Source organism: Vanessa cardui, chromosome 1 (assembly GCF_905220365.1).
Source record: "Vanessa cardui chromosome 1, ilVanCard2.1, whole genome shotgun sequence".
In the NCBI taxonomy this organism is placed as follows: Eukaryota; Metazoa; Arthropoda; class Insecta; order Lepidoptera; family Nymphalidae; genus Vanessa; species Vanessa cardui.
The window spans coordinates 2,723,432-2,749,958 of record NC_061123.1 but is presented as its reverse complement, the minus strand read 5'-3'; the positions used below and the strand labels follow the sequence as shown (position 1 = coordinate 2,749,958).

The following is a 26,527-nucleotide window of genomic DNA, read 5'->3' as shown; positions in this document are numbered from 1 at the left end:
TCCAATTTTTATAGACATTGAGACAAGTCGAACGCTATTATTAACGATAATTTTGTAGAATACGACTCGTTACATTCGCAAAGTAATTGCAGATTTAAATAACGAACGAGATCAACGCGAATGGTCTGCGATCATTTACTCGTCAGTTGTATTATTTAAATGTTAAACGTTTTGTTATACTGCAACATTTGCTATCCCATTCTAACCACATCGATAAAAAAGAGACAACAACACTGTAACGCTTGTAAAAATATTTTTTCAAATTTAATTTACTAATAAAACAAAAAGCATATTATAAATAAGCGTCGTATACCATCGATAGCGATTAATGTTAAATATTAATATCTAAAAAGGCTTAATGTGTACAGAAGTGTTACTAATGTTACAAGAAGCCTTTTAGCTGGCGACGGCTTACCGTATTTTCCCTCTAAAGTATTAATTGATACAGATGGGTAACGAAAGCTACGTAAACAAGCGCCATAATCTCGCGACTTTGCATGTGTATCGATGCAACAAAAATAACAACAACAGCCTGTAAATTTCCCACAGCTGGGCTAAAGGCCTCCTCTCCCTTGAGGAGAAGATTTTTGGAACATATTCCACCACGCTGTTCCAATGCGGGTCGGTTGGTAGTTGGTACACATGTGGCAGAATTTCTATGAAATTTGACACATGCAGGTTTCCTCACGATGTTTTCCTTCACCGCCGAGAACGAGATGAATTATAAACACAAATTAAGAATTCAGTGGTCCTTGCCTGGGTTTGAACCCGTAGTCATCGGTTAAGATGCATGCGTTCTAACCACTGGGCAATCTCGTATCTTTATCGATGCAAATATAAGGTACATTAATTGTTCAATTAACTTGTTTTTACTTGGTGATAGAACTCTGTGCAATTAACTCGTTTAAAACATTCGGCAAACATAAAAGTGCCGGAGTTTAATTTCGAGATTATGGAAATCCGACCGGTGGTGTTAATGGCTTTCAATTCGTGGAAATTTTGATAATCACTTTTGCGTAGTCTTGTGTGGAAATAACTTTGCTTTGCTTTGTTCCGAGATTTTGGGTAGATGCCATCCACTCATCGGATATTTTAACGCTAAACAGTAGATTCAGTAGTGTTGTGATTTGTTTTGTAGGGTAAACGAGCCAGTGTAAGTACAGGCAGAAAGAACATAACATCTTAGATCCTAAGATTAGTGTCGCATTGGTCTATGAGCGGTGGTAACCGGCTTACCATCAGATGATTGGCTCGTCCACCTATCCAAATCATTAAAAAAATATACACCAAGTATATATCACAGTAAGCAATAAAAATCTTGATACAAAACAAATGAAGATGTAACTAGCATGCTAATAACAAGCACGTAGCTAGCATCTGTTTTACGAATTTTCACGTCATATTATATTAATGTATGACGACGAATAAACATAGTGGGACCCATAGGATTTTGATTTAATATAACCACTAGATGATATACTATCGAAAGGAGTCTTGTGTGAAGGTGAAAGTATTCACACACTTCAATACGTCAAAGTTAGTGCATTATTTTATGTATTATCTGTTTAAGTTAATTTAAAAAAAGAACCTCGCCCTTGATTAAATTTTGTTCGCCTATCAAAAAAATATGACATATTTGTCTAACATTTAAGATTACATAGATTATAATATTAAAGCCTATATATACTTTCACCTGAAATAGGTAAACCATTTATTCGTGTATACAACATGTGTACGAATACAAATGTACACGTATTCGTTTTGATAACGATGCGGAAGGCGAGATGTTGAACAAACAAGCTCGCTGTAAGACCGGAGCATTTGCATTGAAACTGTTATCGGGTAGTTGCTCATAAATCACAAAAACCTTTTTCTATTTATTCCCTTCATAATTTTCCTCGCGCTCGCTTAATATCCGGTACTACAGATTAAAAGCCTGTCTTGCATCCGGCCGATAACAGATTTCCCATCAGCGACTAAAAGCGAAACTGTTACTTAAAATAATACTCGGTAAGACTTCATACGTATTACAACATTAATTTTGATACATTATAAAACCAGAAGCATGAGAACCGGTAAAACTCATAAAACCGTTCCAATTCAACTAACAATTTACGAACAAAATAAAACGAATCTCCATTTTTCGGCGAAAAATTATTCGGAGTTTGAATATTGGAGATTTATGCAGGCATTCTTGCGCTTGCAAATTTCACGAAATGGATCACAATCAAGGAGGTAACCTCGTTCAGTTCGAAGAGAGTAGATAAAATGATAAAAAAACGTATCGTAAACGTATCGAGCCGAGATGGTCCAGTGGTTAGAACACGTGCATCTTAATAGATAGTTGCGGGTCCAAACCCAGGCAAGCACCACTAAATATTCACGTGTTTAATTTGTATTTGCAATTCATGTTGTGCTCGGCGGTGAAGGAAAACATTGTGGGGAAACCTGTAGTGTCTAATTTCATAGAAATTCTGCTACATGTATATTCCACCAACCCGCATTGGAACGGCGAGGTGTAATATATTACAAACCTTTTCCCTTCTCAATGGAGAGGAGCCCTTAGCCCAGTTGTGGGAAATTTGCAGGCTGCTGCTGCTGTTGTTGTTGTTGCATCGTGTGCGATGGTAATTCGCCTAGTTTTTGGACAAATTCCTACTAATATTTTTTCGGTATCAATTTATGGTTCCTTATGTATTATTGCAGTTTCATATTGAATACAGAAAATAGGAGCCTTCGAACTTATTTACTTCTTCAATTATTCCCCACTAAAAATCATATAAGGTAAAGTTAAAGGCTACGTTTGCTGGACGGACGATCATTAATCTTTAAATAAGTTTGTGAAAACTACGCAGACGCACTGTTTCCGTATTTGTTGACTCATCAGATATGAGTATGTATGGAGGTCAAGCGTGTATAAGTTGAGGTAATACACGATCGTTTGTAATCGTAGAGCAATGATTCACAGGAATTTCCTTTTTGGAAATAATTACAATTCTGCAGTGTCATTTCTCTGAACATCGTGTGGTTTAACAGGACAAGTGTCATAAATAGAATACTTTTTGCGAATGATTAAAGAAATATATATTATTGCATTATTTATGTAGATGTTTCTTTTTAGGCTTTTCTTTTATTTTTATTTGTATATTATTCGAAAAAGGTTCATAGCAAACCACCGACCCGCATTGAAATAGCTCCAAATATTCGCCGAGAGAGCTCTTTTGCCCAAGAGCTACAATACAGCAGCAGCATTTACAGACCATTATTCTACATTTGTACATATTCCGAGTGTTCCATTTCGAGCTACGTATGATTAAATTGCATGAACTTCGTAGGCTAGGAGAATGTATTCATTTCACGATATAAAAAAGAACAATAAGTTTTTATCATGTTTCAGTGTTACCGTAATCTAATACACAGCCATTGAGGTCTTGTGAGGTCGTTTAATCGGAGTGTAACCGATATCCAGTACAATGTACACTGTTTGACTGACTATTGCAACACACTATCGCATGACGGCACAACAATACCAAACATACGCAACTTTAATTATACGCAAAGTTAAATCGGGTACATTCAAAAATGGACTGTATGCGCACAATTTAAGATCGGGTGACGAAAATTTAGGATGTACATTTTTTTTTTTGCAGAGGCCTCTGTCATTAGGGAGCGGTGTGCATGACAGATTAAGGCCGAGTATTGTGTGTCGTATACGGGCGAAGTTGGACGGTTTCAGTCCTTTTGTAATCAGTATCTGAGTTATCAAATGGCTGTTTTTACCATTTAAGTAACGTTTACGATTTAGGTAAAGATTTTAAGCTTAGTAGAAAGAATGTTAATGAAACATTAGGAGGAAATTGATATAATTCCGAAATTAATATATTAGCTGATTCCCATGACTTCAGCTGCGTGGCTATTTTTTTTAGACTTTTTATAGTTTAATATATCTTCGCTCATATCTCGGGTCTAAGCAACCAAGTCAAATTTCATAACAAGTGCTTTTGACGTTTTGTCTCAGATGAAGAAACTATAGATTACCTCACTAATTTTCGCATCTATAAGAACTATGGGTATAGTATTGGTTATCTTTTAATCTGCAGTGAAATAATGTATTAGTTTGTTTAAGAACTTTGAATCATCTCTAATAAGAAGGAACATCTTGTTTGGACATGATTAATTTTGTTAACAAATCACAGGACACATCATGGTACAAGACTGCCAAAAGGAAAAATTAAACCGATAATGATCAAAGATTAAACAAGAACAAAGGAAACAAACAATCTTATCCTCGTTGAATCATCGTCCTTGTGTCAGTTGAAAACATACACACAGAATTAATTCTGAGGTAGTTCATTATGTTATCTTATTATAATAGAAACATCAACAGATTCCACTTTCGATATGTGTTTTATGTTAGCCTTAGATTACTATGTACAGTCGGGGTAAGAAAAGGTTCGTCACCTTAAGATCTATTTTTGTGTGCTCAGTAACAGCGATAATCTGCTTTACCGACCGAAAATGACATATTGCGTCGCAATGATTTGATGTTCAAATTGAAAAGGTACTAAGAGTTTAAACCTCAATAAAGGAATATCTAAATTTGAAAATTGACGAGGGTTTTCTTACTCTGACTGTACATATAATTCCAGTTAGAACCACAGCATATTACGTTGAGCTGTCGATGTAAAAAACTCTAGAGCGATGACATTTACTTAAATATCCAACTAACGAGTGTCTAATGCGCTTCTTAACGAGTTCATCTGCATTGCAAATCCAAGGAGCCTCATTAGAATGAGTGCTGTCTGCTGAGACGTGAAGTGCACGATTACATCGTTACAATATCATGTTCGTAACTATTCACAATCAAGGACAGTGTTCAAAGCGGCTAAAGATTGTTTTTGAATGTTTGGGAATAAGTATATGAGCTGCATAGTACCTGGTCTGTTGTCATGCAGGATTAATAATACTGATGGTCTCGGCTCCTCCTCACAGCCAGATTTTTTTATCAAAAAATTAGTGTTCGATATTTGAAAGTCGGCTTAGTTAATAAAGGAACGGACATAATCTAAATTATCTATGACCTTAATTTATAAGGAGAAAAATGGTGCACAAAGCTGTTCTTAGAGCAATCAATTTAGTACACATACGTTGGTGAAAGATTTTTGTAATCAAACGCGTACATGTAATTGAAGTAAAACTAAACAAGAAAATATTACTTTAAAACTTATACATATCTGTACATTCCCACAATATACGCAAATCAATATATACATATATAACTTACTTCTCCTCTGTGAAGTATGTTTCGTAACTGAAACACAATTCACAGATAAAAACAAAGGACAGCTTTGGAATTTCCTATATTCCAAATTTATTGAACTTCAGTCGTGAATATATCTAATTCAACAATTTCAACCAAAAGATTTCAATCTGACGACTAACTTATAAAACGCGACCGAAACCGCGAGATAATATTTTTAAAATAATATTCAATACGAAGAGGTTTTATGTATTGTAAACATTAACTAAGTAAATAAAAAATGCTGGTTGGTTAGAATAATTTCCGAGGACTAAAAAGCGATTTGAGCGTAATGAACCCAATTCCATTACATCAAGGTTACTTCGACTTTTACGAGATCACAATAGTTGACATTGAGCTGAAGGAAATGACAGTCGTACGAAAATTAATCACCGTCTATCCTCGAACTTAGGTTTACCGAAAGAAGGTTTTATATTTTAATGCTATAAATCAACGTGGTCTTAGATTTCGTTTGTTTCGGCTAATTTATAATATCAGGTAAGAAATGTTTCATGAACGAGTTTAGCCTGCTCAAATTTTTTAAAGGATACATAAAATGTACACATAATTAAATGATGCAAACTCTAGGTTAGCACAGTAAAATAAATACATTTTTTTATAAACCTATATTATAGCTATATTAATTAATTATAGGTATATTTATAAATTAAATAATTTATAATTCACTATTTTGACAGTTAAACCTTTGTTTTTATATAGCCATTTATTATTAGAAATTTAATCTGTCTGTTGCTCATTCATGGCTAAATGATCGAAGCGAATTTGTTGAAATTTGTTATGAAGGCAGTTTGAACCAAAATAAGGCATGGACTACTTTTTTAAGCCTAACACATGACAATCGACCCCGAAGCGAAGCATTAAGTGACATCTAGTAGTTATTTGGATATAGTTCCATTTTGCGCGAATTACATAAAATGTAGAACTTCAAAACGGCCGCAACTAACAAGAGTCAACTGGTCTTGACGGGCGAATCTAAGCCGATATTATCCCTGACAGAAGAGGCTTGGCCCATTAACGTTACTGTATTGGTTTCGCTCACGAATGCTAATTACGACGCGTCATTCAAACGCGTCCGAATAACAGGAAAGACTTTAACGGCTCGTATATTGTAACGCAAAACAATCCGTCACAGGTGCACAATAACGCTTCGTTAACTATAGCAAACGGCTATAAGTCATTTGAATATTTGGTTCTCTAAAAATGTACATGTGAAAATTCACCGAACTGACTATTTACTGTTACAATAAGTCTTCAAAATAGGTCATTGAACTATAATACATATAAGCAGAACTTAAAATGTATATTTTTGAGAATTCTATATTCTTCGTGATTAATAATATTAAAAAATATATATTAATTGAAGTAAACATCCTCAATATCTTTTAAGAATCTTTTGTTATTTATTAATTGAAATTGACCAAGGTTATTAACATTCGTCCAAAAATCAAATATAGAACCTCTTTTGTTTTTAAAGCTGGTATAACACTGTCAATATAAAATAAAAAAATCTATGTCCAAGGTGTGCTATCCGCGCAACGGTACCGAGACCAGACCGGTATAAATATTTGTTTTACCAATACAAATGTCGGCTGTGGCAAACGAACTCGTGACCTTATGTGAATACATTGTAGGAGATTGCATCCGTCCCTCTAAGGAAGGCAGAGTAATGCCTCAACAAAATACGAGTAAAGATAGTGTGCTTGAGAATATAGGGCACTTATCATTACATAGTATGAAACAAAGTCGCTTACTGCAGTCTGTGCCCTACGTATGGTTAGATCTTTTAAATTATGCAACGGATTTTGGTGCGGTTTTTTTTTTAATAGATATAGTGACTCCAGAGAAAGGTTTCTGTATAAAACTTGTGGATTATATTTCAATGAAACACTGACAATTGTCTGAGAGACTCTGATAATCTAATGCAATGTCGTAAATAGACAAACTTTGTAGTATATCTAGTATCAGTATTGCACATGTATGTATCTACTTACGAATATTGACAGTATACTGTTCATGTACGATATTGATTTGAAACACGTCAACTATAAAAAACAAAAAAAAGTTATCAGCATTTATATTTAGTTTTTTTCTTCTATTCATCTCAATCTGAAGTCACTTTTCAGTACACCTCCTTACACTTGTCATCTCATACATAATTCTTCATTTTTATTTTTATTTTGTATCTCCCGCATCATAAGGCTATCCCTAATCCCAAATAACACAAATACGCGCATACATATTTATTAATAATTTCGTGTTACATAATTGTAAGGTTAATTAGCCAATATATTATTTATTTAATACTATGTAATATATACACTAATAACTTTTTAAATTCATGAGTTATAACTGGCCATAGTCACATAATGACTTTAATTATGTAACTATGGCAACGGAAAAATAAAGAAGAGGAGACTGGACATTCTTTGGTGGAATATATTTTTTTAATGTTGAAATGTGAATAATAAAATTTTAATAACAAAAATAATCGAATTTACTTGGAGATAATCTTAGATCCTTTTATAATAGAATAGTCATACAGACTTTAGTACCTTTAACATTTTTGTATGTAAAAACTTACTGCATTCACATTAAATACGAACGCATAATCTAGCTAATACCTCACTTATCGGCGATCCCTATACCAAGCTTATTGATGTTTAATATATAACGCGTATTTTCAAAACAATAGAATCTAAACAATACAATATCAGCTCTCTTTATTTAGTCACTGTCTTAGCGCATCGGTTACTAATTCAGCAGTGAAGACGTAATAAAAATAAAACAAATAACCAGTGCATAAATAACTGGGCAATAAGCGTAACGCTTTTGTTTAAGTGCAATTAAATGAAAACGATCGAAATTTGAATTAAGAACCTATAAACTACAATAAAAAAAACATACACACTAACTAAATAAATTTCTCACGAATATGTACATGTATGTAATTTTTTACCTTGTAAAATACTTTCATAAATCTGCATTACATAATATACATATCGCTGTAATCTGTTTCCTACCAGATTTTCTGTCAAGGGAGATACTTTTAAACTTCCTCTTACGTACTTAGTTCGTAATCTATCCATTTACGTCACTCAGCTATCTATCACCATTCTCATCTCGGCGGAAAGCATTCGACTTTCATCCGTTAAAAAAATACCAATATATAAAAATATTGTACAAATTATTTCATATTTGCGACACTGCGACTCACGCTGATAAAAAAAAGAAACAATTTGTCATGCATAGTTGAAATAAAAAAAAAAACCTTAAATTAGCTTTGATAGTGATAAGGCTGTATGAGTGCGATATATGATTAATAAAATATAATATAAAAAAAAGAAAATTCATTCCAATTTTAAAATAATGACATTATGGCTATGAAATAAATTCGATCGATATTTCATACGCTGAATATATTTGGTGTTTTGTGTACATTTTTGCATAATCCAATGAAAGCGGACTATTTATGTAAATATATTAATTGACATGACAGTAATCGAATAAGCATAGCGGATATCAGCACTCATGCTGTCACTAAGCCTGTCTTATTTTTTATTGTTTTATAATCAGAACCGATGTTTGTCGTATATACTTTTTAAATCAAATTAATTAATAGGAAAGTTTGTGGGTGCGTTTCGTACACAATCACGATCATGCGCGTCGGCGAATTCAAATTAAATTTAGAAAACAATCAATTTTCGAATTTCATAAAAAAAACTCAGGCGTATATTTAGGTTAATTAATAACTTAGGACTTTCTTTTATGTATATCATAGATTAACTTAAGCCTAGCGGGTGAATAATGCACCATTAAATCTATATATTAATATTATAAATGTGAAAGTAACTGTCTGTTTGTCGCTCTTTCACGATCAAAGCGCTGGACCGAATTTGATGATATTTGGTATTGTTATAAATGTAGTAAGCGTTTACGTGTGTGCGTGAGGCTGCGTCCCCACCGATGCAACGGTTCTATTAAAGCAGTGTGTAACTAGCCTCGTCGTTTAATTGACGTATTCCTACTCCTTAACATGTATAACAGGTATGAAGGAAACATAAACTCTAAGAAAGGACATAGGCTCCTTTTTTGCCTGACACATGACAACAAACACCCTAAACTTAATTACTTTACTTGGTGTTAGGGCTTTGTGCTAGCCCGTCTGGATAGGTACCACCCACTCATCAGTTATTCTTCCGCCAAATAACAGTATTCAGTATTGTTGTGTTTCGAATTGAAGGGTGAGTGAGCCAGTGTAACTACAGGCACAAGGGACATACCATCTTAGTTCCCAAGGTTGGTGGCACATTGACGATGTAAGGAATAGTTAATATTTCTTACTGCGTCATTGTCTATGAGTGATGGTGACCACTTACCATCAGGTGGCCCATATGCTCGTCCGCCAATCTATAACATAAAAGAAAAACTACGAACGAAGCTACGGGCGACTAAAAATAACAATTAGGTACATTACGTAATCTTAAATTAATTATATCACGTGAAATCCGAGACATATCGTAATATGTGTCGTTTCACATAAAAACGTTCATAATTTATTCAAACTGATGAATGTTTAACGTCTTTTAAACATGTCTGGTGTTACGTGCGTGCCAAATCAAATAGGCATATTCGCGTTAAAATAAAACATTCTATCGCTCGGCCTATGTTTGGCTTCGGTTCAAAGCACGCATTCGCAATGTCAATGACACTCGAAGAACTCTTTGCAATTAAACCTAGAATACTCAATTCGGTTAAATTAAACGATTACGGTTAATTATACAATTGTCCGCACAACGTCTGGTGTTTTGTGCTAATGTACGAGTAAATACAATTTTGATAGTCCTTTTCCTTATCCCCATCGTTACATACCTAGTATAAAACAAAGTCGCTTACCACTGTCCGTCCATATGTATGCTTAGATCTTTAAAATTTTGATGCGTTTTTTAAGATACATTGATTCAGGAAGAAGATTTTTGTATATAATGCAAAGACAATATACTAAAGAAACACTGTTTATTTCAGAAGTTTCTAATGTGTTGTCGTAAATAAACAAATTCTAGTAAATTTAGTATCAGTATTGCATCCTTGTGAAGCCGAGGCGGGTGGCTATTAAAATGTAAATATAAACTTTTGCTGACTGTATGTGAAAGATGTATTGTTTATATGACCGATATACATGTAAAAATATTGGACGGATTTAGTCCAGTGGCCTAATTACTGACGTGTCGTTGTTGGAATGCAATATGTGGTTAGTCGACGTCGACTCATACAGGATACATAAATATTTTTCTTTAAAATAGTCCAGCTAACAAATAAAGAAAGAGGTCAGATGATTCTTCTCACAACTATGATTACGACCTCCGTGGTCGATAGTTGGCACCGGTTTTCATGGGTGGGTACGCCATGCCGAGGTCCCAGGTTCGATTCCCGGCCGAGTCGATGTAGATTATTATTAGTTTTCTATGTTGTCTCTGGTCTGGGTGTTCGTAGCGAAGGTACTACCTTCGTTACTTCTGATTTCCATAACACAGGTGCTTTAACTACTTACATTGGGATCAGAGTAATGTATGTGATGTTGTCTCATACTATAAATATTAACCATGCCTAATAAAGCCAATGTATTACCAACGTTGGACAATAAAAAAATGAACCCAGTGACGTGGTAAAGGAAGTGACGTCACTTTTTAGACATAGTAAAAGAAAAGGGGCATCCATCTTGGGTTGTGACGGTGGTACAAAAATCGAACTGTAGGTTGCGTTCTCGATCAATTTCATAGTATTTTTTGTATATTAAGAAAACCTAATGAATTAGGGTCCGACAGTATTTATTTTAAACGTTTTAGTAAATGGTCGTATATAATGTATTTTTGTTGTTCAATAGTTGTAGATGAGCTTAAGTGTTATAGTCAAACTCAAACTACTTTATTCAATATAGAAGCATTACACTTTCTTATTGATGGTCAATTGAAACACTACCACCGGTTCGGAATAGAAAATACCCTGACCTGAGAAAAACCAGCGAAAGAAACTCAGCGGGTTTTTTTTACTGTCTCATATATTATATAAACAATTTAATATGAAATAAAATAGCCAGGAGGCGATCGTTTCATTCCCAAGGTGTGGTATCGATCATAAACTCATTAATTGTATAATAAGCTTTTGCACACAAGCGTTTTTTAATATTTTTTTTTTATTTGACCATTTGTCCAATTGAGCCAACACTAGTTGATATTTATCGATACAAAATAATAAAAATCTTTTAATAGAACTATTGACGTATAAATTATCAATTTGATTGATTCCCAGATACCGTTTCGACTGTTGGTTGGAATGAACAAAGAAAATGTTCTAACCTGAATCGAAACAATGGCCGTCTCAGAGATTGTACCGGACAATAGAAAACCCTTTTCAATTAGACTACAACTTTATGCACTACATCTCCGACTTAATGTCGATTGATTTGAATAGATATCAATTTTGGAACTAGTAGCATAAGAAAGTATTAATATAATATAAAGTCATCATTACTACATAGTATAAAACAAAGTCGCTTTCTCTCTCCTTATATTCCTATATATGCTTAAATCTTTAAAACCACGCAACGAATTTTTTTTTTTAATACATAGTGTGATTCACGAGGAAGGTTTCTGTATATAATACATGCATATTATATTAAAGAAACACTGATAGTTTTAGAAGTTTCTAATGTTATGTAGATAAACATATTCTATAGTATATTTTGGTATGAGTTATCGTAAGTCGGGGTGGGTCGATAGTAATAAATAAATGCAAGTAACATACTGTATCATTCAGGAATAATATATCTTTCTACTGAGGTAAGTAAATAATTTAAAAACTAACTTAATAGTGCTTCATTAACACGGCCTATCACAATTATACATATGAGAATGACATTACCTTATTTTAATGAAATATTGCAGATACCTTAACTAGAGCGAAAATAATATAAAGTAAAACGTCGTTATTGCAAAAATTTAATTAATATATCAGTTTCTAGAGACTCGACCCAACTTTGTACAGTGTGATTTTATAATATAAAAGACATTCCTTTCTGTTTTGATCGTATTTTTGGTTGCACATAATTTGGAATCAGTTATCTTCAGATAGGTGTTTAGTTTTAAGAGATATTTCTTACAGACTTTGTAATCATCGTGACAGGTTGGCTTATAAGCGTGATGCAGATATAAGTCATACCTTATAGCATTCAGGAACAATGAAGCTTTTCTCTAGTGTTTTTTTTTTTAATTTGTACCTTTGTTCCTTCAATTACCTGCATCATAAAAACAAACATGCCGAGATGGCATAGTGGTTAGAATGAGTGCACAACAAAATTTTCATGTGCTTAATTTGTAACATATATTCACTAATCCGCATTGGAGCAGCTTGGTGGTAAGCTGCTAACCTTCTCCTCGAAGGGAGAAAAGACTTAAGCCCAGCAGTGGGACATTTACAGGATATTACTTTACTTTATTTTTCATTTGTCTCTTTCTAATATTATCAACTTTGTCACTTTCTAATATTACTTCATTACTTACCCATAAATAGAGTTGCCATGTTTAACTAAAATAAAGGCTTATAAGATTCCAAATAACAAATTACCGAATGCAAGATCTTAACAAAGAAAATGTCAGTTTATAATACATTTTCCAACTGTTGTTTAAGTTATTTAAGAAATAATTTATGTAAATATTGCAGCATAATTATTCGCCAGCTCACACCGTCTGGTTAGGTTCAAAATCCATTTTGAAGTATACTAGTTATGTTCTTCTGAGATCCAAAAAATAATTATTATATTTCTTATTGCCCCATCTACTGAGTGATATTTATGTATGCATATTACAATAGCATAAGATTGAAATCCATTACGACTTTTGTATAGATGGATTTATTAGTATATAACATACCACAATGTAAATGTTTTTCAAGAAACATTTAAATATCTTATCTGTGTATATTTAATAAACAAAAATAATGTTATGTATCCTTGTTCTCTATACGTTACTAAACCATTCTGAGGAAATTTTAGTAAGTTGTTTTGCATAAACCAGAGAAGGTGCCTGGTGAGAAAAACATCGCGATATTTTCGTGTCTATATTGAAGGAAATCAATACAATTGTTTTATGTAGACATACTGTACCCACGTTAAGCCGGGGCGGGTGGCTAGTTTATGCAATAAAAATTGACAAATAGAGGATGTGGATGCAAAACGGCGTATTCCTTCCGGAGGGATCGAGTCGTGGGGGGAAGCGTCAATAAAACGAACATTACGTGATTCTTAATATCGATTCACATTTTATAAACATGTACTCAGACGTCTCACTCGGCGAAAGCCTTAAGACTGGTTGGAAGATGATTCCATTCGGTACCATTTTTTCATTACCAGCATTGTTGATATATTTTTTTAATTTTTTTTTTAGGTTGGCGGACGAGCATGTGGACCACCTAATGGTAAGTGGTCACCATCACCCATAGACAATGACGCTGTAAGAAATATTAACTATTCCTTACATCATTACTAACCTTGGGAACTAAGATGTTATGTTTCTTGTGCCTGTAGTTATACTGGCTCACTCACCCTTTAAACCGAAACACAACAATACTGAGTACTGCTATTTGGCGGTAGAATAACTGGTGAGTGGGTGGTACCTACCCAGACGGGCTTGCACAAAGCCCTACCACCAAGTGTAAACATATTTTCCGTCACAATTGAACATTGGATAAGACATTTGATAGATTATTATTATTCATTTATCAAAAATTATTTTTGAGCCATTAAAACATATGGATCATGACTTTTATTTTCATCTGAGCCACTTCGACTTTACAATCAGTTCCGGACAATATCGACGACCAAACATACCTAACATTAACACAGTTTTGTATATATTATATATATATATATATATATATATATTGCTATCTAGACACGCGGTAGCGTGTCAGCCAAGAATTGGCGAGTAGCACCATGTGTAATTTAACACGAACCATTTTTAGCCACTTTTGACCCCTTCATAACTCAAAAACTGTTTGATTATATTGTATACATGAGATTACTGAATAGCGTTTGAAGTTTGTAACAAATGAGATTATTTATGAATGATAAACACGCACACTAAGAAACACATGTAACGCTACGCGAATATACACATATATAATTAAAAACTTCACTAGTATATGAATTATAAAAACAAGGATATTTTAAAACAATTGAAACGGTAAAGATGCTCAGATACCGACCGTGCACAACTTGGAATGTCAGCCGTAGAAAAACTAGACAGGTTTCGACTAAAATAAAACTTAACATTTAAAGTTTCCATATAACTTCGTTTTCTTTTTTTTTTAAACAGATAGACCCATTAAATTTGAGTACGATTATAATATACCTACCAAGTGCAAAAATATTTTTTATCTCCATCAAAAATTATCGTAATTAAAGATTTAATTTTAATTTATCTTATCTGTATAAAATGATTACCAATTAATATTATGTTGTTTTACATTTATTAGGTACTATTAAAACAATAATTTCAATAGAACTTTGGTCCGCATTTTTTTGTATCTTAGTGGTAAATCTGTGATCGGTTTTATATTAAATACGGATATAGGATTATAAACAAGGCGTTAAAATTGGGTAACTCTTATTTGAGATATAATTTTCCATTATTTATTATGACATTTATATTATATATCGCAACAATGCACATATTTATATCATATATATTGTAAACGGCGTGCATACGATGCAGATATTTCTGCACATTCAATATTGAACAAAATTGCTTAACTTCACAGCGACGCAACCCCATATAATATTACTACCAAAATCTTTAATAGCAGAAATACCTACTAATAATAATAATAATTGCATACAATACAAAGATACCTATTATCTTTTATGGATTACTTACATAACCTGTGTTAAGGATAATTAGCCCAAGTCCTAATGGAAAAGTAACATTAAATACATGCATAGCAGAGTCTTTTGAGTCTTCTTTTGTCTTGAAAGTAATCTCAAATACAAAATTTTGAACTTCGTATATTGATATTTCATTGAGATTATTTCTTCAGATTCGACTTCAGAGGGGCAGGAGGGAGAGTCGACAGTATTGGAGTATCGACAGTATTGAGAGTCTGAACTGTCTGTTGTAACAACGGTGTATCCGTTTGAACATTATTGTAGTACAATCGCGAGTTATTTATCGAGAAGGGATTAAATGCCAATACCTGCAAAGGGCAATAACAGACCAATGGCCTTCGGCTTCCGCAATCCTGACATTTATATATACCAACAACTACAGCAGACATGCTTTGCTTAATATAAATCTATCATCGTTACAGTTTTTTTACGTTCATGGATAATTATGCATAAAAGGTCCAAGGCTTTAAAAGTTTTTACTACAATTATTAAAAAATAATCAATTTTCGAAATGCTGGCATTTCTTTCGTTTTGCAAAGTCAAACTATCTATATCTATATCTAGAATCTAGATACAAACGACAAGGCTTGTTAGACAAACGTCATTCTGACTCAATCAGTGACGAATCATTTAAAGAATAGGTTAAAATATAGATCCGCATCTAGGAGTTATTATAATATTCACAACTAGTAATCGCCTGGGGCTTCGCTCGCGTTTTAGGGGTTTGTTTGCCACGTGTCCGGCAAAAAAAGTATACTACGTCCTTTCTTGGAATTCAAGTTTGTTTCATAATCAATTTCATCAAATTCGGTTTAGCGATTTGCTCGTGAAAGAGCGAGTTACATTTATAATTTTTATATATTTATTTTATTATTAATTTGTATAATCTATATTAATATATAGATTATACAATAATCACAGTTCACCATCTACCCCTTTACAACTTAATCTGATCGTCTAAAATATGACTGGTTCACTGCCCTAGACAAAATGGTTTTGGTAAGAGAAAAATATTTCGTCAATCCCTATTATATCTTTTTAGAATTTCCTCACACGAAGCCGCGACTCTATGTTACATATTAACATTAAATACAATGTACAATGTAATTCGTGATTATAATGATTCACTCTCATTAAAATCATATTAAATAATCACACACAATTCAAAGTTCCCAAACGTGGTTTATGTAAGATGTTATAATCTTGTTAAGAACAGTGTATACATTTTTATGAATCATGAAATATTAGATATTAAAAGACCATAAATTTACTCGATTTTTATTGCTTATCCTTTTTAAGAGCCTCTGGCACTTAATAAAACTGTGATTAAATGGTTCGTTAATATCTTAAGAATCATTAAAACACCAATTGAGACTGGTAATATATTCTTATTTTATTTTAATACCACGGGATTTCGTATTAGATTTAAGGTGCAATTTATTAGTGGTGACTTTGATCCAGTATGATAGCTTAGTCTTTTATGAGATGATTCATTTTACTTGAGATAATAATGATTTATTACGTTATTCCAATAAGCTTAATAGATGAGGATCCTGAAAATTGACAAGTTTGCAATTAAATTACTTTCGGAAAAAATCCGAATGTATATATTTCTCTCTCTTTCTCTCACCGATATATATTTGTCATATCACATGAGAAACTCAAAGCCGAACGTTTGCATCAACCTGTTGTAAGCATTGAAACAAAAATAAATAAAATCCGGACAGCAATTGCGATTAATAAAATTCAATTAACTCTTGAAAACATTTTATTTCACAATTCCAAGCAGTTATTCATTACAAACCTATATTGTGCATTCGTCAGTCATTTTAAGCTGGTAGCAAATTAGTAACATTGCAAAAAAAAACGAGTAATGAACGCGCTTATAAATAACTTTCAAGGTCAAATTATATTATTGAAGGTATAGAACTGTATTTTACATCTTATACAGCTCTTGTAATCGAAGGTTCGTGTATTCTATCCGTTAGTGGTTTCCGTAAACCTGATACGACTCGTCTGTCTATAAAAACCTATATTATACACCAGCCTCCGTACTTATGTTTTTACTCAGTCATATTATCGTATACATCCCTATCAGCAACTATAGTTTATTGGTGCAAGTTTAATAGTTCATTTATTTACCCACCATGATCATTGCTATCTCAATTAACAAGCATCTGATGCTATTCCAAGCTATCGTGCGATGAATCATATTAGATTCTAGCATGCTGGTAGCCATTTGCTACTTATCTACGATTTGACGTGTCACCGTTATTTATCACCGAACATTTCTATTAAAGATAAAACGCAAATATATTCCACTGATATCGAAAGGTTACTCAATGATTTATCCACGGAGAAAGATCAGTAATAATAAAAAAACATATTTAAAAAATATTGGTAATATTCAAATATGCCAATATACTTTGTATGTTGTGTGATCGACTGGCAGGTCTTTTGTATAAAACTGGGGGTTTCTTTTTATACAATCGTTTTGTGATCGCTGTCAAGGACCTTAAGGCCATTACATTTTTTTCTCGACGTAAGGGACCGTTGAATCACTACCTGGATGTGAAGGGTTAACTATTGTCTTTAGCACTATCGTAGAGATAAGACAGTAAGACGGATGCCGGCGCTCTGGTGCATACTTAATAATTTTGTAGTTTAAGTTGGTGATGTGAGAAATTTTAATGTGAAAAAGTTAGAAACTTATAAGAAGATCTAGTTCAACATTTTTCCAACAAGGTAATTTGGCATGATTGATGCCTCGAAATGTTTTACAAATTAAGATTATTTTTGTACAACAATATAGTAAGTGAAACTTATTCCCAAGCTCCGACTGTTACCTACGTTGTTTCGTAAAAAAAATATTATCCTTATATCATTCTATCAACATCAGAATATCCACCCACGTAATATATAAAAACGAGCACAGCCTAAAATTACTCGGTGTTTACGGAAAAAACTGATGGTTTCGTTCTAAATAAAGTTTTTAGACGTTGAAACATATATCTTAAGACTAAAAAGTAAGAGGAAATAGAATAACAATACAATTGCGATGCGTTTTAGTTTTCTGACCGAAAATAATGCCTAAAAGCATACCTTTATTGGAAAATAAACGGTATCCGAATTGCAGTTCCACAGGCCAAGTCACAATTAAGTTCAACAAGTAACAATCACTCACAAATACTGTTTATTCACGTAAATTGAACTCAAATCATAACAATCCAATCCAAGTATAAGAAATCACGATATGCAATAACGACACGTCCGTCCTGTTAGCGCGCCAAGTGGCGACTGGCCTGCCGCGTCAGGCACTCCGCAGGTTCGCTTTCATCAATGAACTATACCTGTGTTACATTGTCATACAATACGACCATTTTCATTGCTCTGTATCCACAGTGATGCTTCACGTTTTTCATTAAAAACCAGCATTGGAACGACGACATTCTGATAAATCGATTAAAAGGCATAAAACTATAAGAAATTTTCAATTAATATGAACTAATTTCAGAATCATTTGATCTGAGGTCTGGTGAAAAAAGAAAATAAACATGAGGTAGGTATTTTCATGGTTTAATTAAATTTATGACAACAAGCTAGACACTACGAAATATTTTACATACAACTGTATTTTTTAATTCCTTTTGTGTACTAATGTATTTGTAAGTAACAATTTTGTGAGCCTTCCAGTTTTGAGGCTTCCAGAGTTCAAATGTGAGTATTTTGTAAGGATGTTTAAGGGTGTGTAATTACATATTGTACATGTGTACATACGCTCTTGATCTTGAGAGCATGACGATATCGACGACAGCCCAATTCATACCTACAGCGTAATGAACACCTACGTGATAATTTTTTCGCGTTAAGCTAATACAAAAAAATATGAGGAAATTCTATTTTCGCGTTAGATCGGCATTTTCATTACGAGAAGATAATAATTCCTATTTAACTAGAACGAAAACAAATTCAAATAAGGATGTTCATAATTATGGAAGTACGTTCCGAGGAGGAAGTAGCCAAATTTGGATGAAGCCCTACAAACTGCTTAGGGCACACGGGTCATTGTACTGTGAACTCAGAAAAAGTAACATTCACTCCAATAGAAGATTTGTTTCTTTAAATTAAGTTACAAATATTTATTGACAACACCATTATTACAATTATGATCGGTCACATTGCACATTATATATTAATCTATATGTGTTACATCAGTTACTACAATATAATTGTAGGTGCAGTAGTAAATATATAATATAATAGCATGATACGGCACATCGTGCAGAAAATTATGATAAATGACATAATCAGTTCAATATATGTACAATAAATAAATAGTCGGTAAAAGAATTCTTACTTAATATTATAATTGCGAAAGTGTTCGTTGTTTTGTCTTTATTTCACGCAACACAGAGCAACAGATCGCTGTGATTTTTTTGCTTAGATATAATTTATGCACAGACTAGTGACATAGGTATAGGTTTTCTCGAAACAATTGCGGGTAAAAATAGTTATACTAGAAAATAATTTCATTTGTGTATCTATTTATACACAAATGAAATTATTTTCTAAGTAAGACTAGTGACAGGTACAGCTTTTCTCGAAACAGTTGCGGGTAAAAATAGTTATACTAGAAAATAAGTCTTTTGAGATTAAAAAAGGAAGTAACGGCTTGTAAATATTACTGAGTGTAGTATGTAATGTTTTAGGGAGTAAACTTGGTTAGGTTGTCTATTCCACTACGCTGCGCCCATATATGTAGTATTGGTCAATAATGGGTTGCTGATTATAAAGTCTTTAATATTTTAAGGAGTTTTGGTTAGGTTATTTATTCCACAACGATGCGCAAATACCTACTGTATTGGTCAATATAGGATATTGGCAGAATTGTATCCGTTTTACTCACAATATTCCTTCATCGATAAGAATGGATTTTAATTAAAATAATGATTCTTATAATCGTTTTGTCTTATTTCGTGGCACGTACGAATTTTACGACCGTCATATCCAAGTATCTTTTGTTAGCTTATAATTTATTTTGCGGATGTACCTACTGGTGTTGAATACTTTTGGCGTATTTCAGTGTCCCTGACCGCGTGACCTTGGGGGTCTGTTAACTAAGTAATGCGGTTTCACTATTTACAAACATTATCAGTGTGATTAACACTTCACAACTTGACGAAATCGTTTAAAATAATCGCTTCGTTTTACATCAGGTGCGACATTATTTCGGCCATTTTGGCTAGCGTTACTTTGTTGTCAAAGCGTGCTAGAAATAAATGAGTTATATATATTTTATAGATATACACATGTCTTAAAATTAAGAAATATAATATATTAAGGAAATAAAATCAACGACTTCAAATAATACATGTTTACATTAGGACATATTTTGTTGTAGATTTAAATACTTGGAAACAGATTAGAAGAACAATCCGAAAAAAAAACTTACTTCTATAAAATAATTGGCCAGTATAATTCACAAAAGTGTATGTACTTATTTTTATAAACTAAAGTAAAAACCTTAACTTCCATACAAATATGTAGTTCCTCCAATAGATAGGTGTTTTTGGTAGTCCTTAATAACTTTATAAACTTGTATAATTAGAATGCAACAATTTACAAATCACAATTTAAAAAAGTCTTATTTAGATTTTAATTAACAACAGTTATATAAAAAATAAAACATAACAATTAAAATCGATCTAATTTTTTTTGTATCTGCTACTGCAACAACAACCAAAGAGCTTACAATTAGCCCATAACGAATGACCAAAAAGCATTAAGAAAAAGAAGTAAAACAACTTGAATATAAAATAATACACAATTTAGATACAGATAAGCAATTTCCCTATATCGCAACAAGTAGCATGATAATTGTAACAGCAATGAATTTTGCAAATAGGAAATTACGAAACTGCTCCATATAGCGTAACATAAGCTGCACACACGACTACTGGTACAATCAATTAGCCAAACATATGAGTTATTGAACTGATTCTGTTGATAACTAGTCACGACTAGTTAAAAATTATTAAACCAGCTGTAACGATCCGTCTTGAATTAGTTTGAATTTAATTCTCCTCGAAAATTATATATAGCTTCAAACAGATCGCAGCGCCACCCGCCCGATCAAAATCATTCAGAGACCCAATCTAAAAGACTTTTTATTTGAATTAAAATTGGTTCCGCCGTCTAGGAGTTCATTGTAATACACACTTACCTAACTCAAAGAATGGTACAGTAGTAGATATCCATACATAAAAAAATGTGATAGCGAAAACATAAGAATTCAAAAATGTAATTGTGATAATTTCGAAACTTGAATTAATTAAAAATATTTATATCATTTATCATTTTGTTTTTGCGAAAACGTATTGTATTGTAATCTCTAAATTAATACAATACGAAGGTATTGAGGAAATGATAACGATATCTACACTACTATTATAAGATGAAAATTTAGTATTTTTTGTGTATTTGTATGTTTGTGCTGATTTCAAAATTTCTTTCACCATTGAGGATTTTAAGGTGTATAATGATGTAAAGGGGTAAAAAAGTGCCTTAAAAAGTTTTTAGTCGCATGCGATGCGAAAACTATTGACGATAGAAAAAAAATATTTTCTACAATATTAAAGAAAATATCAGTATCTACTATCTACAAAATACTTCGCGGTATGTTCAACTATTATCGTTATGTCACAACTACTTTTTAAATTTTAAAAGTTAATAAAAATGCCAAGCAAAATTAGACAATAGAATTCCGATTCATAGGTACTTGTCTTTAAATCCTTATCCAAATAAATAATATTGTTTTCAAGACTGTTTCATTTCATATAGATTAGACATTCGTTTTGAATTGTTTAAATCAGCTGTTCCATTAAATAAATAATACAAATTTAATAAGTCATAGAAATAGAAAAAAATTATCTCACTCCCTTAAGATTAAAAAATGAGAAGAGATTAAACGTATGTGCAATACTTAAATAACAAAAAACGATGATTAAGTTCGGATTGTATGTATAAAAAGATAATTTGGTACAGCGTTTAAATATAATAAAAACATAACAAGAAAGCATATAAAAAAATACTAATGTCCGGGCGAAGTCGGGACGCGCAGCTAGTATTAGAATATAATAAGTTTTCGTGTCCAACGTCTATAGTAGGTCAATTCTCTATAATGCATAGTATATTAAATAATACGGCAACTGTGTCACATACTACTTTAGCATATAAAGTCTGTAGTCTAAAATAAAGTGGTTTTTCCTGCTTGACAATAGTAAAACGATATGTCTGTCTGTGCTGCGCAACTAGAAGTTGCAAAGCAAAGCATTTCATTGAAAAGTGTTTTCAGTGGTTTGCCATCTAAAAGACCATCATCATATGGGACAAGCCAATTGACCTGATGGTATGTCACAACACCTCATACGCAAGAGCGTTGTAAAAAATTTTGAACAGTCCTTACATCGCCCATACGACACCAATCTTGGGAACTAAGATGTTATGTCCCTTGTGCCTGTAGTTACACTGGCACACTCATACTTAGAACTGGAACACAACAACACTGAGTAGTACTACTTGGTGGTAGATTATCTGATAGGTGGGTGGTACATATCCAGACACGCCTGCACAAAGCCCTACAAACAAGTAAAGTAAGATTGTGGGTTCATTCCCGACTTACATACTTTGTCAATTTTGCGTTTAAACGATAACTCATCTTGTGCTAAGCCTTGAATAAAAATATTGGGATGAACAGTACACATACAGTATAGGATGACAATCTGCCACATTATTGTTTGTTTATTTTGTTTATTCGGCAAATAGGAGCAGCGTGGTAAAATAAGCACTGTTTTTTTCTGCAAATAAATTTATGGACGGATAGGATGGATTTACGTACCATAAAGTGAAATACGACAGATAACAATAACATTGTTATCTGCGATTCCGATCGATATTGTCACATTTTCAGTGTTACCAGACGAAATTATCTTACGCCACAATATAGCACAATGACTTTATCGAGATTTAATTAGCAGCCTTTATATAAATTTAAATTATTAACTGTTGATAGCGACAATTTCAATCCATTTAAGCACAATACATTCATATATATAAATAAATGAATGTTGATTTATCTGCTGATTAATTGGTTTCAACACCGGTTGAACGATTCCTATGAAAACGGGTCCGGTGTGTATTTTTCTTGAAGAATATTTTAATAGTATCAGTTTTGTTGAAACAAATTAATATGTATCGCTAGACTTTACACAGCATTTAAGATATTTCCATGGCTATTTGATATGTATAGCCTAACCAAACGAAAAGAGATATTAATCGAGAAGAGTTAGTAGTGTACAATGTAGCCGGGCTAGATCTAAGATTTGATTATATTTATTCCTTCTCTGATTGGAATAGGCTACAGACAGGAAACTGTCTAATTGCTAATTGCATATGAAGCATCTTAATGTTTATTCTGTTACGTATGAACTGAATTATTAATCAATAATCCTATCCTAATTACTAATAAAAATCAATCTTATTTAATCCTTAAAACGAGAAGATTAATGTAAACATTGTGTATAATACGTATGATTTATGAAAATATTTTGACGTTTCTTTTTTTTTTCATTACAGCAATTTGCGTAAACAGTTCACTGATATACAGCCTAAAAATTCAATCGTATCGATTGACCGAACAATAAACTTTCTCTGTTGAATAGGAAATTAATTCACAAAAGTGAAAGACCTTGTGCGGTACATAAAACATCCAGAGCACATTCGAAGCAACAACTCAACTTCCTAAGCACATAACAATGTAATTTGCATAAATGAATAGTTATTTACCTAATTTACCTTATGTTAATCTAATTACACACATTTTTGCATGTGTTTTTTTAAGTATGTACATGAGTATGAGAATTATTTCCGAGTTAATAACGCTTTATTTTGTTTTACAATTAAATGATATGCAACCTTTTTTTATCTATTTTACAGTGGATAAACACAAAAAAAAAACATAAGAAATTACTATATTTACAGAAAACTATGTGATGAATAAATTTGTTTGTCAAACGAGGTTAAAGAAGACTTGTCAATTGTCACACTTATGCTTGTAGGCGTACATATGCACTAATGCGATAAAATGCTGCACGTTGAAAATGTTTATTTAATTTAGCTGTAAACTCCGTAGTTATGTAATCTAATAATAACACAAAAAATAATATTCTTCGTAGGTTTAAAAATAATATGATTCGACTTTTTTCGAATATCGAACGATTTTTGAAAAAAAATGTAATATCGATTCTCATTTCAACACCTCAAGATATTAGTTTAGAAATATCCTCGCTTACTACGTACTTACATTATATAAGGAATACAAGTGCAAAAATTAATCCTGTTAGGCCAACCAGTGGGTTACGGCTGTGTAGTATGCCAGTCATTCATTTTAAAATTCTATAAACTTCATTAGTGATTTCACGAATGAAAGCACACCAAGAATGAAACGATCGCCTACTGTCTATAACAAAGATTTTATTTTGAAAATTTTACAAAGAACACCTGCAGAGTTTCCTCCCGCGGACAAAAGGCTGACCTGAAAAGCCTTCGGTATTATCTTCTCTGAACTGGTGGTAGTTACTATTTAACAGACTTCAAAAAAAAGGAGGAGGTTTTCAATTCGACTGTATTTTTATTTCACGTTTGTTACCTAATAACTTTCAACTGGATGAAACGATTTGAATGATTTTTATTTGAAAGCTAGTGTTTTCGTGTAGGCCTATTTCAAGTTCGTCCAGTTCTGATAATGATATCTATAGGAAAACCATATAAGTCATGCAAGGGCGCAGATGTTGTCACAGTATATTGTCGTATAGAAGTTAATTTGTAAAAAAAAATCGTAAAGTATTCTCGATTTTTTTTTTTGCTACAAATGTACAAAGTAGTGTTTTTTTGGGTGACACCGTCTCTAATAATAACAATAATTGTAACTACCTTATATAATCGTATATCGACTTTTAAGCAGTCTAATATTTTTCATTGAAAATTTTACTTAAAAGATACTCTACAAAATATTTTGATCATTGTTATTCATCGTTATTTGTTGAGTTACATTTAAAGTGGGATGCCTATTAATATTCCTGCATGGTAAATGCATAAATCGAACCTACATATATGTACATATTAATGAGTAGAAAGAGAAAATCGATTATTAAGTTGTAGAAGAATACGCAACTATTGTTTTTTTTTACCAATTTGTTCTGAAATTATTTATTATTTAAAGTCCGACTTTTTGTGTAAAAATTTTTGTTTATTTAACCTTAAATTGTACATCGAATAAATGAACTGTAATTTAAGCATATATAAAATAAGCAGCCAGCTTAGGGATTTTTCGATAAGTCCGTATTGTTGACTGCTTAGTAACTTTTTAACGATCCCATCCGGGGTAACAGTCTGTGGTGGATTTATAAGTTAGCCACTAAACTAACGAGCATTTCAATCTACTTAGTGCTGCATGTGCGAAAGCGAGGCGAGCCACTGGTTCTGAATAATTTTGTTTATTTTCCTCTGTACTGAGGAAACTTTAACAACATATGTGTTGAAGGAAAATACAAGCGTAATTTCCTGTCACGACTTTTAAATGAATAACATAAATATTGAATTCAATTTACAGTTTCACGAACAAGGAGGTCACATGTACGATGTGTTTGTTTATTTTTAAAACCAATTACTCACATACGGCTTTATTGATTTATACATTTCAAACTGGACTCCATTAGGTTAGGTTACGAAAGATTTGGAATGGCGAGCAACTTTGGCGAATTCGAATGTAAAATTATTATTTATAATTATGTCCTTCAAGGGCTTGGCTCCGACAACGATTTTGTTCTATTAACATATATAAACCTTCAATACATATAAAACAATTATACTTTTAAGCGATACATAAAAAGCAAAAATCCTTTTTTTTTCTCGCTAGAAAATATGGAATTCAGCTTTACTCTACATGATAGATAAAAACTTCCTTTTGAATGATATAGTCTATTGAAGAAAACGGCTTTAAAATCCGTGTACGATATTAAGTGACTTTGTTTAGTTTAGTTGTGTATACTCTGTGGAGATGCGATGGTACGAATGAGTATGATCGATTGTATTATGGAAAGGTTTAAGTGATATCATACAATTATTACATCATAACAAAAGCTAGATACCTAATGGTAAGTATGAGGAACTATATATTTTTTAAAATGGACCCTATTACTTAGACTGTGTAG

At 32.5% G+C, this 26,527-nt stretch overlaps 1 protein-coding gene across 2 annotated transcripts in view; it reads right to left on the bottom strand.

Moving 5' to 3' along the window:
- The window catches only part of LOC124533684, a 100,801-nt gene that overhangs the window by 37,237 nt on the left and 37,037 nt on the right, over positions 1-26,527 (bottom strand). The window contains exon 1 of one of the 2 annotated variants that reach the window (XM_047109119.1): positions 18,360-18,568. The exons of the other annotated variant lie outside the window; for it this stretch is intronic. The gene's annotated coding sequence lies outside the window, so the exon portion shown is untranslated. Of the gene's footprint in view, positions 1-18,359; positions 18,569-26,527 lie in introns of those variants that run through there. 2 annotated transcript variants of the gene reach the window in all.